Raw genomic sequence first — 12,030 nt, forward strand, 5'->3', positions numbered from 1 at the left:
ACAACTCTAAAATGTATGAAAAGTTTTGCAGAATTAGACATGAAATGCCCCTAATCGTTGCCTGACAAAAGGGAAGCTGAATGTGTCACTTATCTAAGCTGTTAAATGCACAACCCTGTTGATTTTTCTATTTGGCAATTTACTCAGTGTTTGGAGTCAGGCCTGGCATAAATTTGCCAGCTTCGCTTTGTGTCAGCAACACCTGTAAGATAAAATTATTCAATGTGAATTCTTCCCCTTTAGCAGCTGCCGATGGCCCGTGTAGGCAGCCATTTGAATATCTTATTGTTTCCAGTTTGCCAGCGAATACACTGCCTCCTTATTTTGAGAGTGTGAGAAATGTGAATCAACAAGCAGTGAGTGTGACGCCAAGAGGGAGAAGGATCTTCAACGAGGGGGAGAGGAGAGAAACCTAATGAGATCCCACTGTTCAACGCTAGACCTCCGTGGCTGGCACCTGGATTTATGAGCAGTTGGGTGATGACTTTGCACTCATGGCTCTTTTAATTTAGATCATTTGTGAATTAGTGCCTCATTACAATCGATCTGGAACAGTTATCACAGTTATTTTATTCTGCTAGTTTTCTCCTGTAGGGTGAACACCCTTGCAGATCACCTACAGACTTTTTAAAAAATATATCATCAATACATAGTCCACTTGGTGCACACCATATACTACATCCATACCTGGTGCCACAGCAACAAGAGCATATAAAAACGAACAATGCTGCTGCACTCTCATGATTTGAGAAATAGCAAAAAATATTTATTTAAACAGAAAATGCATGCAGAATACTCTACTATACAGGGACCTTCATCAGGAGAATGTAAACAAGTAGCAAACAGAGCTGCAGTGAGACTCCAGAATATGAACCCTTGCCTGAAAATGGCACCAAAATGGTTGCTATAACCGTGTAATTTCACTTATAAAACACTGCTACAAGTTAAGACATCGTTAGGAAAATGACAGAGGAAAGTAAAGTGGAAACAGTTAACAGTTTTAATTAGTGATGAGCGAATAAATTCATGAAACTGCCCGGAAAATTTGGTGTAGGAAAAGTTTGGTCGCGCATCAGAATAGTTGCAGGCATAAACATTGTCACGCGTCAGAATGATTCGGATGCTCATTGACTTTAATGCATTTGGCCAAATAGGTGCAATAATAATTTTGATGACTATTCACTTCAATGCGTTTCGTATAATTTTCGCCGTTTTGTGAATTTCACTGAAAATTCGCAAATTTCTCAGCAAATCGTAATGGGAAAAATTCGCCCATCCCTAGTTTTAATATCATCAATATATATGGTCTGACTATATCGACTGCCTCCAATGGATCACTATTCGTTTCTTTTTGAATGTCTTTACTGTAAGTATTGAGATAAATATATATACATTTTTTCAGCTTTCATGAAATTGCTACTGACTTGACTTGTAGTCGCCTTTTCAACTTGCAGTACGTGTGCCATTGTCCTATATGGACATTAGTTAGGGCTTTAGAAAACAATGGCAATTTTTTGGGTGAGTAGCAGAAGAACATGCAAATACCTCCAACTTCTTTGTTCAACGTTTGTAATTAGTAAAGCCAGGCAAGTATTCTACAAATATTCATGACAATTTTGGTTACCGATTACAGTCTGTTGATAAGACTAGTCTAGTAACTAATAGCAACCAATCAGATGTTTTCTTTCGAACAACAGAGCAGGAAGTCATTTCTGCTGATGGGGCACTGAAAGTTATGGGAGCTGGAGCAAATTTGCAATGATATTTCATGACCTCTTAATCTCTTGTCTGGCTATTCCAGTCTATGCACTTCAATGATAACATCATTGTTATACACTGTCATGATTCATAACAATAATTCCAATAGGCCGAGAATGTATATTCATATATATAATGATAAGTTCTCCAGTGAAAAAGAACCCAAATTAAACCCAATTAACTTAAAGATGAACCACCCTTTTCACAATATACCCAAATCAGTATCATTTAGACAGTGGCATTGTAAGTAGCATTTTGAAACCAGTGTTTATTTTATTTATTTCACTCTGCAGCTCTTCAGTTTACATTTTTTGTGGTTGCTAGTGTCCCCCTCCCCCTAGCAACCATGCAGGGGTCCTAATCAGTGTCAGAAAGATGAACGGCAAAGGTCCTAAACAGCAAGATAAGTGGTAAAATAACCCAGTCAATATACATCATGATAAAGTTAAAGGAAAACTATACCCCAAAATGAAAACTTAAGCAAAAGATAGTTTACATCATATTAAGTGGCATATTAAAGAATCTTACCAAACTGATTTATATATTTAAGAAAATTTTGCCCTTTTACATCTCTTGCCTTGAGCCACCATTTCATGGTGGTCTGTGTGCTGCCTCAGAGATCACCTGACCAGAAATACTGCAGCTCTAACTGTAACAGGAAGAAGTGTGGAAGCAAAAGACAGAATTGGCTCATGTGACCTAACATGTATGGTTTGTTGGTATGTTTGTGTGCACCGTGAATTGTACGATCCCAGGGGCCGGCCCTTATTTTTTAAAATGGCAATTTTCTATTTAGGATTACCCAATGGCACATACTACTAGAAAAGTATATTGTTATGAAAATGGTTTATTTACATGAAGCAGCATTTTACATATGAGCTGTTTCATGCGATATCTTTTTATAGAGACCTACATTGTTTGGGGGGTATAGTTTTCCTTAAAGTTTGCTGTCCCCTTAATTTCTAAATTGAATTTAATATATACATATATTAAAGGAATGATCTATTAATGTATCCATTTATATAATGTTATTTTCTCAAAGTTGTTACTTTTTTTACCAATAATGAATAGATCATTATCTATGATGAGAATAACATGCATGCCAATATCATATAAATAATGTTTGAAGGAACATATTTAAAGCATCATGGAGATTAGTACACGTTTGGGACCTTGGGCTATCCAGATAAGGGATCTTTTAATTTGAAGCTCCATACCTTAAGTCTGCTAAAAAATCATTTAAACATTAATGGGTAGATTTACTAACAGACAAAAAGTCGCCAGCATCCACATCGCACCCAGCGCAATATTTTGCCAGACCAAAATTCGCTCAGACAATGCTAATTCAATAATTTGCAGAGTTTCGCCCTGGGCACCAAACTTTGGCGACTTTTCATAAATAACATCAAATCGGGTATAAGAGTTTGGTCATGTTTTTAATATAAAAAATTAGATACATTTTAATTTTAGTCAATAACCCTCTAAATAAGCACAATAGGATTGTTTTTCCTCCTATAAGGATTAATTATACAGGTATGGGACCTCTAGTCACCCTTAGCAACCAATCAGCAACCAATCAGCATTTACTGGTCAAACATTTGATTGGTTGCTATGGGTGAACAGACCAGGTGCAAACTTTGCGGGGCTCATTTATAAAAAAAAAAATTGAAATCTGGGCAGTGACCCATAGCAACCAATCAGTGATTAGCTTTTTTTCAGCCAGCTGTAGCAATGATTGGTTGCCATGGGTTACTGCCCAGGTGCAAATTTGCCCAGTGTTTATAAATAACCCCCTGTGACTATTATTAGCTCTGTTAGAAACAGTCTAAATAGAACTGGAATTTAACATATTTTGGCAGTATTTGGAGAAAGAGAATTGCATATTTATATAACATTATGAACTTTAAGTAAAGGCCCATTATTGTATTCCATTTCCATAATCATTTGCAGAACTGTGCCATGTATTTTGACAAGTTGGTAAACGTCACAAACAAGTCACTTCTTTTGCCAAAAAACAAAACATTCAGGAAGTAACAATTTTCACCAGCTCTGCAAGGTTTTAAAAATCTGTAATTGAATTTTAATAGAACATTTTAATGGACAGACTGGAAATAATCCCAATTGTTCTAAAAAAAGAAAAGAAAAGAAATGCGTTAACAATGAAACTTTTGAAATAAAATCAAAATGGGTGCAATGTGAAAATTCGACTACAATAAATTTCTATTTTAAGGTTTTCTGTTTGTATCCAAAATGTAAGATTGTAAGTACAGAGGAGAACCGCGAAGTCTGTGCATCTGAAACCGACCACACCAATAAAATCACATAAAACATTTAAAGATAATTGAGCGGCAGCCAAGAACTAATGCGTGTTAATAATTTACAGAGAAAAAAAAAAACCCTAGGAAGAAAGACACATTAGAAAAAAAAATATCATTCAATAATTGATTCCTGTAATATAGAGGAACATCTGTTTCTATCCAGCTGCATTTGGGAGGAAAAAAGAATTAGGAGACAACCCCGAACAACTTCTCCCTTACAATAGTCTAGAATCCAGTTCGGTGCAATTCGCGGCATCAGCTGAATTCCTAGACGATTGTTAGAAAACTAATGGGAGACAGGAGAAGGGGAAACAAAGGGAATAATGGCCTGATTATTAATGGCGTTCAGTTCTGCAGGGCATATCATCATGGGGGTTCCTAAGTGCAAACTTTCACATAATAGCCATTGTACGAAAGCTTTCTTCCTCCTCCGTGTATTATAAAGGCCAAATCCTTCTGGTACCAATGTAAACAAATGGGAAAGGCATTTTTAATGTGCGACAATAAAGGTGATTGACACTTCAGAGTCCCCCTTGCTAGGATTAAATGGGCCAGGACTTTTGTGTCTTGAGTTATTATCACTGTTAGAGTGTGTCTTTTGTCCAGTATGAAGACAAGAACATGTACAGAATTCCCATGGATGCCCCTGCATGTTTCAGATTATGCTGATATATCATAAAGTATTTATGCTTTAGAAAGTGGGTAAATAACTCTCTCTCTAGCTCTTTCTACTCTTGATCCACTGAAAGTCTTCTATTCCTCCTGCAATAAATTTACTTCAGTCGTCTCTTTATAATGTACGCTTCTCATAAACCAGGAACATGGAAGGCTGGAGAGTTTCCGATCTCAAAAGTTCCATAGAATTCCTTCATAAGAGCTAAAAGCTAAAGGCATCTCCAATCATCTCCAAAGCTGGCCAATCAGCATCTATCCATTCAGGCAGTTATTATTATTATTATCATTATTAATAAGTATTTTTAGAGCTCCATCATATTGTGCAGCGCTGATACAGTGTAACTTAGGTTAAATGATCATATAAACTAGGGATGCACCGAATCCACTATTTTGGATTTGGCCAAACCCCCGAATCCTTCGTGAAAGATTCGGCCGAATACCGAACCGAATCCGTGGTGGGAAGGGGAAAACATTTTTTACTTCCTTGTTTTGTGACAAAGAGTCATTCGATTTCCCTCCCCACTCCTATTTTGCATATGCAAATAAGGATTCGGATTCGGTTCGGCTGTGCAGAAGGATTCGGCCGAATCCTGCTGAAAAAGGCTGAATCCTGGCCGAATCCCGAACCGAATCCTGGATTCGTTGCATCCCTAATATAAACAGCAATAAAATATGTAACCTATGAAATATAATTTGGATATGTTGACAGATATTGGACCAGATTCAGTTCAGTGAGAAATAGTTTCCTTATGGTTTATCACATGAAAACGCATGGACGAGTTTCAATTTTAGGAAAATAAAAATGTTCTAACTCACTTACAGTTTACTCCCCATAAACTTCAATAGAGTTTTCACATAATAAATTATGAGATACGTTTTTCTGAATTGAATTGCATCTCAAATTGAATTCTGTCCAAGATTTGTCACGTGACAAACCTTTTTCTCACTGAGCTGAATCTGGCCCATTATTTGAAATGCTTGGGACTTGAGGTTTTCTGGATAAGGGATTTTTCTGTAAATAAAACAAAACAGAATATTCCCATGTGCACACACCAGCCAAAATCCCATTGTTACATTCATTGTCAATAAGGGTAAAATCTCAAATGTTTTAATAAAAAATGGGAAAATAAAAAAATAAAGTTGAAAGTTCTTGTCAAAAGAAAAACGTCTATTGACTTTAATGCATTTGGAGCGAGAAAGATTGTCGACACCAATTGACTGCAGTGCTTTTCTCAAATTTGTTGCCTTTTCACAATTTTTTTCACAGTTTCATGAAGTTTTTGGTGAAGCGAAACAGTACAGATTCGCTCATCAGTACTTGAGAATATTCCCATTGACTTCAGTAGAAACTCAGTAGATTTTACCTGCCAAGTTCTGCTGAATTTTCTCAAGATTATTCTTTAATAAATACTGACCATTCAAGGATATGAAGAATATTCTTCAATTTTGATAAATTGCCCCCTTAGCCTGCTAAAAATCATTTACATATTAAATAAACCCAATGGGATTGTTTATGCAACATGAATTTATGCAGCTTAGTTATTATCAGGTACAAACTACTGTTATATGAGAAAAAATTGTATCTGTAAATTGATTCTGTGGGAGATGGCTTGTGTTATGTTTTGGGTAGCTGAGGATGAGTAGAGTATTACAGTGCTTTATTAGCAGAGACTCATGCAGCCATTACACAACAGTAACTTTCACTTTCACTTTTAAGATTTCAGGAAGTATGCACAGTATAAGTCTGGGCACAGTGACATCTACAGGCCATTTGTATAAACACCACATATCGGCAAATGTAATAAACAACAACAATGCATCTTAAAGCAATAATATACATTATTCACATCACAGTCCACCACAGTCCATCACATCCAGTCCTGGGTCCATGCAGGTAGATTTCTGATTCTCTCAGTACTCCTTATAGGTTCACTTTCTTCAGGCCCATTGCAGTTGACATCAGGAGTAGGAAAATGTCCTTTATCAAATGGAGCTTCTCCCAAGTCATATCTAACAGGAGCAAGACGACTTGCATTCCATATGCGTCCATTAGACAGTTCATATGTGTATGGTCCTCGCTGGTCTCTCACTTCAAGTGGTGTAGTAAATTTAGATTGTCCTTGTTTCAGTATTCCTGGTTTCTTAATTCTGACTAAAGATCCAGGTTGAAAGTGCACTTCTCTTGCACCACGTTTTCTGTTAGTATAAGCCGGATTTGGTTTGGTGGTCAGCAGTAGATGATTTTGTAGGCACAGTATTATGTGGAAATTTGATGTCTGCAACATGTAACTTAGTTTGCATCTGTCTGCCATGTAATAATTCATCTGGAGATGATTGGGTTGTTGCATGGCACGTTGCTCTGTAGTTATGTAGGAACTCTGTTGTAAATACTTTCCAAGATTTCCCAGTAAGATTTGCAGTCTGTAGTGCTTCTTTCAGACTTCTGTTGAATCGCTCGATTTCTCCATTTGCTTGTGGGTAATACAATGAAGATTTCCTATGCACAATATTCTTCTCTCTCAGAAAGGATTCAACTCATATGAGACAAACTGTGGTCCGTTTATATTAACTCCTTTGGATTACCTTCTCTGCTGAAGACTGTAGTTACATAGTTACATAGTTTAATTCGGTTGAAAAAAGACAAAGTCCATCAAGTTCAACCCCTCCAAATGAAAACCCAGCATCCATACACACACCCCCTCCCTACTTTTACATAAATTCTATATACCCATATCTATACTAACTATAGAGCTTAGTATCACAATAGCCTTTGATATTATGTCTGTCCAAAAAATCATCCAAGCCATTCTTAAAGGCATTAACTGAATCAGCATCACAACATCACCCGGCAGTGCATTCCACAACCTCACTGTCCTGACTGTGAAGAACCCCCTACGTTGCTTCAAATGAAAGTTCTTTTCTTCTAGTCTAAAGACTGTAGACTCTAAAAATGTTATTACTGTAGCTGATGTTATATGAGAAACAAATGCAATTTCAGGCCATTTACTGTAATAGTCTATCAAGGTTATAGCAAATCTACAATCTATAGGAGCATCTGTAAAAGGACCCACAATATCAATAGCAAGTTTTTCTCATGCTGAATCAGGAAATGGTACTGGTTTTACATCTGGTCTCTTGTGTACAAGGTTCTTTGCACAGCCCAGTGAAGTGTTACTTTGTGGTGAAATTTTAGACACTGGCTGTGTATCAGGCACTGGTGCTGTAGTAATGAGACCATCAACTAATTGTAGGTTTAATGCAGCAAAGAGATCGCTTCCAAGTATAGCAGTAACCTTATTCACAATGTAAAAGTCACATTTTGCAGTATTTGATTCAAATTGTACAGCCACTAGCAAGCAACCAAGCACAGGGATTGGATCCTTTAGGTGACCTGTTTCAGGGCAGATGCAACAAGCGGATCTTTTGCAAAGTATTTCAAGAAAATCTCCTTTGGTAGTATAGAAACAGCTGAACCTGTATCAAGCTTCAGGTTAATGGAGTGTCCCTTGTCAGCAGAAGCAACACTGACACTGACATAAACTGTGCATATAAACTTGTCTGGAATAAATGTACCAGCTTTATCCACACTTAATACTGTGATATTTGTAGTAGTGACTTCATGAACATCTTTAGCAGAACTACAGCAGATCTTAGCAAAATGTCCTACTTTTGTGCATTTGCGGCACCGTTTAGCTTTTGCAGGACATGTAACATGATTTGCAGTGTGTTGTGTTGAACCACAGCGAAAGCAGTATTTTCCATTTGTATTTGCTGTATGGTTTTGCAGTGTAGGTGAATCCCTTTCCTTATAACTGTATTTTGCCTGTGACTGTGCATTATTAGGACACAGTGCTGAATTCACAGTCTGTACATTCCCAGCAGTTCCCTGTTTTAGCCTCTGCCAATGCTGTTTCAATTTGGCTAGAAACTGTAATAGCCTTTGCAAGGGTTAAATTTTGCTCTAGGAGCAGTCTCTCTCTAATGTGAGGTGAGTTTGTTTTTTCCACTATTTGGTCTCTTAGCATTTCATCTGTTAGATTCCCAAACTCACAGGTAACAACAAGCTCTCTCAAAGCTGCTACAAATTGTTCTGCGGATTCGCCATTACGTTGTCCACGTTGTCGGAATATATATCTTTCAGAAACCCCATTTACTCTTGGCACGAAAAAAATGGCCACACACCCTAAATACCACATCCGTTTTACACAAAGTTGGCAGGTTATGGAAAGTTTTAACACATTTCTGAGGGTTTTAGGGTCAGGTTTTATGTGTTATTACAGTTTTGCTAATGATGGTGAATTGCCCTTTAAGCTGCAAGTCACAGTTTCCACAAGAGACTTGCTTATCTTAAACAGTTACAATTGTAACTTTGCTTATCATAAATTGTTACAAATGTATCTAAGTGCAGCTGTCGAGTATTCTGAGCTCTTTGCCAAAAGCCTCTTATTTAATTACATTTCAGAAACGTTGTATCTTTTTCTGGCTGTTAAATACAGGAGATGAAATAGAAACTCAGGACATTTCAACTGCGGGTTGAGCTGTTAAAATTGGGACTGTCTCGCGAAAAAAGGTAGACAGTTGGTAGGTATGATACATATATATATATAACGCACACCATCCATCAGTTAGTTAAAGATTAGATCATCTACCTGGGTGCTATCTGAAAAGAGCTGTATTATCCACTATCCAAGTAGAAAGGTGCACACCAGGATTTGTAATAAGTTAAAACTTCATGTTTATTAAATAAATTAAAAAAAGACCTTTATCTCTAAGACCTTTATCAAGACCATGATATATATGTATATATACAATATATATGTACCGTATATACTCGCGTATAAGCCGAGTTTTTCAGCACCCAAAATGTGCTGAAAAACTCTACCTCGGCTTATACGCGGGTCAGCTAAAAAGGTTGACGCTTACTCAGTGTGTGTAGTGACTCCTCCGTGCTGCCCGTACTTCTCCCCGCTCGTGGCTTCCTCAGCCCCTCCCCTCTAAGCTCTCGTCACACAGTACTCCTCAGCCCTTCCCCTTTTTGCAATGTGTGCGCATTACCGTATTGCGAGAGGCGTAGGCCGTGTCAGTGAATGTGTGACAGGAGCGGGGGCAGAGAGGAGGGGGAACAAACTGATCGGCACAGTGCGGAATTGTTTGTGTTTGTAGTGTGTGTTGCCGTGGGATAGTGTGGTTGTAGGGAAGGTTCTGGTATGGAGGACAAGACGTTTACTAAAGAGCTGGACCAGTGGATCGAGCAGCTGAATGACTGCAAGCAACTCAACGAGAGCCAAGTGCGCACCCTGTGCGAGAAGGTGAGACCGGCCCCGCGTAGCAACGTCTGTAAACACTCCACATACACGCACATAGGTGTATAGCGCTCACAGCATCGTAGCGTAACAGGCATGATGTCATGAAGGGAACACATCTGTATATAAACGCTTATAAGGACATTTGCTTATGTAGCAAATCTAGTTTATGTCCGTACATGCACGTCCCACACATAAATAATACATCCATACACCCATCAGGGGTTGCTGAGGGTTACCAAAACTGGAGCAAACTTTTCACCTGCTATTGCTACTATTGCTACCCATACAAGGATTTCCTTGTTCATATGGGGGAAAGCACAGCAGTTCATGATCCCTGCAGCTAAATGCCTTTTAAAGGTACAAATATAAAAATTATTTTTGATGAGTGCCTTCCTTAAATCATTTTCGTTTTTTGTAATCTAGCCTGTGGTCAGTAAACACATGGCATAAAGCAAAAATAGTACCAGTTTCTTACCCCTAGGCTTATACACGAGTCAATAAATTTTTCCAGTTTTCTTAGGTAAATTAGGTACCTCGGCTTATACACGGGTCGGCTTATACACGAGTATATACATTTATAGTATATATATTTATAGTGAGAAAGAGAGAGAAATTGGAAGATTGAGTTGATAATTGACTATCAAAGAGAAAATAGGGGTCATGCGACTTCATGTGATACACTTCTGTTCTTTTCTAGATAAATATAAATATAGTTTATACAGTTTGGCCTTCTTTTGTTATCCATATGTACAAAAGGTAAGTCCTTGAAGTTAAAAATATTCTTATGGCATTTAAATATAAAACAAGACACAAGAGCAAGTGGAACAGGGTACGTAGCACTTAGCGATGTCATTAGCCAATACAGAATTACATGTAAGCATAACCGACAGAAAATTAACATTCCTGGCATCTAAGCAGATTACAGGCATTTGGTCTTAATTATAAGGCTTTTTAGTTATACTTAAAATCGTGTGTATATTTAGATTGACTTTAACTTTCTCAAAACCTAAAATCTGCAGACGGATCAGTGCTAAAAGTTAAAATTAGAATTATCACATGAAAGCAAATGGGACCATAAACAACAAGGGATTGAAGCTAATATTACAATAAAGCAAACATTTTTCCTTAAAAATCTCTTGTGAGACTTTGAATGTCATAATTCCGGTGTATAAGGCTTCCTCGTATTTATTATTGTTATGTGAATAAAACCCACCCTAATGGAATGTTAGCTATCAGCACATAGATGGAATGCTCGGTATTTATTGAAATAGTGGACCATTTGCTGGGGAGCTATAGGGACTCTGTTGCTGATAACCCCATTCAGGCACAAGTACCCTATAGCTAGGGTTGCCACCTGGCTGGTATTTTACCCGCTTGGCTGGTAAAAATGATGGTTGATCCCAATGTTATTAATAGGGAAAAAAGATAAGTATATAGGAAGGCCGGTACCTATAGCAAGGGAGTCATATTGCCCAGAGTATCTATAGACAGCTGGGGTTGGCACAAACTTATGCTTCACATGTGATGAGTCTACAGTTGTTGACCCTGTGTGTGTGTGTGGGGGGGGTGTATGGGAGATATTTGAACCTCCCCCCAACTTCTGGTTTAAAGTAAATCTCAGGACCCAATATTCAGAATATAGTGTCAACCTATATTTTCAATCATTTACATTTGGATAGAGAGGTAGGTTCCATGTTGGAGCTCAATATGAGTCTGACAATCTATAAACGCCATAGAGCAGGGGTCCCCAACCTTTTTTTACCTATGAGCCACATTCAAATGTAAGAAAAGTTGGGGAGCAACAAAGCATGAAAATATTTCCCGGGGATGCCAATTAAGAGCTGTGATTGGCCATTTGGTAGCCCCTATGTGGACTGGCAGCCTACAGGAGGTTCTCTTTGGCAGTACAGTTGGTTTTTATTCAAGTAAAACTTGCTTCCAAGTCAGGAATTCAAAATTGAGCACCTGCTTTG

The sequence above is a fragment of the Xenopus laevis genome, chromosome 6L (assembly GCF_017654675.1).
Source record: "Xenopus laevis strain J_2021 chromosome 6L, Xenopus_laevis_v10.1, whole genome shotgun sequence".
NCBI classification, from domain to species: Eukaryota; Metazoa; Chordata; class Amphibia; order Anura; family Pipidae; genus Xenopus; species Xenopus laevis.